Genomic DNA, 3,801 nt, shown 5'->3' with positions numbered 1-3,801 from the left:
CGAGTGACTAAATGATGTCAGATAATGTCAGATCACCTAATAATCTCAGATCTTCAGTTTGTCTTCAGGATCCTTTTCTACATCTCTGAAATGAACATGAATTCTGTTAATGCTTCCCTTTATAAGCTGGCCCTATATGTCACCTAGTGTTTCACATTTCTGTGTAGGAGTCGCCTCTTGCCCCTGAACCAGCAGTCTCCTGTCTCTGGGTTAGAGACAGTCAACTATCCCCAGGGCAGAAGATGTGTCTGGAATTTCTTAATAGCAGCTTGTTAGGAAGCAAGGAGCAACTCTGAATAGCACCAAAAAAAGATGACCTCAGCTAGAAACGTGGGGATGTGATGCCAGTGATGTTAAATGGGGTAAAAGGAAAAAAACAAGCTGATGCTTTTTCATACCACAGAAATTCAGAGAAAAATCCAACAGATAGGGAAAAAGAGTGTGGATGGAAGAGAAAGATTGGAAGCTTGTGTCACAGGTCACACAGGTTTCTGGAAATCTGCAAAAGACCAACAGTAGGATGTCTTAACAGAGGCAAATATGTTTGGGCTCTGAGCAGTGACCACATTAGCAGGTAACGGCTGGAGCAGACTGAGGTGACTGCAGCAGTGTGGAAGGATTTGAAAGGAGACATGACATGCAGAGGAGATGAAGTGTAGGGGCTTGTAAGGAGTGGAAGGTAGTAGGGGAGCAGGAAGTCAAGAAATGTAGGAGCTGGCAGAAGAGGGGATATTCCTTCCCCCTTTGGAACATATTCATAATACACAGATACAGGCTTAGAAACTATTTCATGAAAGCTCAGGGTTATGGCACTGACTCCCTTGCAGGCTAGAAAAATACATGCTTGAAAGGAAAAGGCCTTCAGGGTAGGAGGGTTTGTTATTTGGGGTTTTTAACTGACAGAATCTGCTGCTGACTTGTAAGGTGGGGAGGCATTAACTCTGAGAAGGAGGAACAAAAGGTAGGGATTGCAATCCTGTGAGAAAAAGCAAGGAGCATTGCAAGTAGAGGTGGGCTGGTCCAGAGTGGGGGGTAAGGATATTCATCGAGTGCTCTGAGATGAAACATGCTGTGTGTTCGCAAAGGTGCCTGTCAGTCAAGTGGGGGAGCAACATTATGACAACCTCTCTTCCCGGAGCAGCAAAAGACCAAGATTTTTTTCCTCGCAAAGCCAGCCAAGAAATTACTGAAATGGGTGTTTTAACAATCAAAGCTAACTGACAGAGAACAAAAGAACTCCGGATGCATGTACACACACATCTATCTGTCCATGTTCTCCTATGGTCTCTTATGAGCCAGCTTCCCCTTAAAGAAAGCCTCTTAGGTTGTTGAGAAAACAGGCAGCAAATTATTTTGCTGCTGAAAAACTTGACATGACCTAAGTTTCAGGGAGGAGTGGGAAATAGGTATAACTTGCATGAAAAATTCCGAGAGTACCGTGAAGTCACATGCACATGGAATAGCGGTAAAGAGGTTAAGTTTCTTTTGAATGGAGTCACTTGTGTTTCCTGAATGCCAACTTGCTGTCTTGCTGGCTACCTCTTGAAGTGCAGCTGCTGCCCTGTCCTTGAGACAGACAGGCTCAGGTTCCAGGGGGCTGTTATGGAAGCCTACAAGCACACAATATTCCTGCTCTTGCTGCTATTCGCTCATCAGTAATTAATTAACAAATACAAATGCAGAGCTGTGCTGAAATTGAAAAAGATACTTTGGTATGGAATAAATTAATATGAGGAAGTTGCTTGTTAAACAGAGAGGAATTTGTTGTTCAGCTGCACTCAAAACACAAGAAAAGGGAAAAAAACATTAATGTGTGCCAGGGCAAAAGTACCACTGTCTTGGCAAGAAAAAGAAACATTTGCAAGCTTCTGAGTTGGTATTCAAACAATGGGGAAGAAAACGAGCTACAAAAACTGCTTGATGGGCTGCTGAGAAGAATCCTCCTCCCCCTCTACACACACAGTTTTTTCTGTTTTCTTATATCCAGATAAGATGGACCAACAGTACAACAAAAAATATCCGACACACAAATAGAAAAAAACACAGTATAGAGAACAGAATTCAAAATGGGCTGAACAACTTGAATTCAAAGGCAATCAGGTAAGTGGCAAAAATATAATCAACTACCACTATTCCTTTCTATCAGAAAACATTAGATATCAAAAACAACATTCTGGAAGCTTTTTCACACAGTTGCTATCCTGGTACAGGCTGATACAAAGTAAAAATTTCAAAACAAAACACAAAAACCAAAATTAAACCAAGCCCGAATGCCAGGTTGAAGATCAAGATGAGAAGAAACCTTCAGTCTGGCTGTCACAAATTTGAAGCAATAGGTTTTCCAGTGTTTGCATTGGTCATTTACCCTGTGGCTGTGCATTTTACCAAATGACCCCTAATCTGCCCTTCTTCAGTTTCATTCTAAGTTCCTCATCAGCAACTGCTCAGATTGCCATTTATGTTTTGCAGTTTCCTTTACACATTGCAGAGGAGGGTCAGATTTCCCCATTGCTAAGCTATTCCTCTGCATTTCCTTTTAATCCATCTCCTACACAAAACAAATATGTACATATTGCCTGAGCCAAAGTAAATATTTTAAAACACATACACATAACTTGGGGCTGCCACTGCCTGCAGTCCAGGAGCTGCACATCATTGTGCAGCTGGCAGGTGCCAGGTTAGAGCGTGTGTGCTCACACAGCATCCCAGGCTCTCACACAGCATCCTGGGCTCTCACACAGCATCCCAGGCTCTCACACAGCATCCTGGGCTCACCGTGCAGCTAAGACCTTCCCAGCACCTCTGACTCCTGACCTTTTACTCCTGCCTTGCTTCTAAACACTGAAAGCAAGAGCACCCTGCTCAAATCCTCAGCGTTTCAGCACTGTCTACACAGACATTCTATTAGCCAACACTTTCACTGCAGGTTAAAATTCTCAGACACAGATCATACAGTGTGCTGAGAAGTATTGGCTTGGAGAAAAAAAGCCTGTCACACACAGCACAACTACCAATAATGTGCAGTATATTACACTCCAGCAAAAATGACTAATATCAAAGCTGAACAGGAATGATTTGTATGGTTGAGACAAGTAGAATAAAATATGTATTTTAACTAAATCAGTTTTTAGGAATACCAGGCGCAGGTTAATCCTTTATAAATATGTTCACAGAGCACATTAGACACCAGCCCGCCTACACAAAATGAATGCAGCACACACTCTGATGTATTACAGAGGCAGGATAAATGAGGGAACTCTTCTGTGTTTGATCTGGTTCTGCTCTGTAATTCAGAGATACTGGAGATGGGTGGTGAGTTTCTCATTGATCCCAAAAGAACCAATACTGTTGAATCCTGTGAAATGTAAGCTTTGTAGAGGATTGGAGGCTATGCACGAAGGACACTGTAGCTTTAGGGGCATATTCTCTTGTCAGGAATGTGTGCAACTGGCATTTACAAGAGTCATACACATCCTGGGGAAACTAGACCCCGTAGCTTAACAATAGTGAAATGCATACTAGCTCCACAGGCAATTCTATCGCTCTCATTGCTACATCTGCATCCAGTTATCAAAGGACAGACTTCCAGCAGATAGTAAATGAACCTGGAAGTGAATGTCTTGAGAATTTTGAAACAATGCTAAATTTGACACACATCAGCATTTAAAAATACAGCAAAGTGCAGTCAGAGTGACAAACCAAGTCTAAGATATTTTAGATAAAACCCACAGGGCTAGCACACAGATGTGGGAATAATCAATTCCACTTTTGTTGTTTTTTTTCCCCATTCTTTCCAGCTTT

Source organism: Apus apus, chromosome 6 (assembly GCF_020740795.1).
Source record: "Apus apus isolate bApuApu2 chromosome 6, bApuApu2.pri.cur, whole genome shotgun sequence".
NCBI classification, from domain to species: Eukaryota; Metazoa; Chordata; class Aves; order Apodiformes; family Apodidae; genus Apus; species Apus apus.
The sequence above is the reverse complement of the archived record's forward strand: the minus strand, read 5'-3'. Positions refer to the sequence as shown.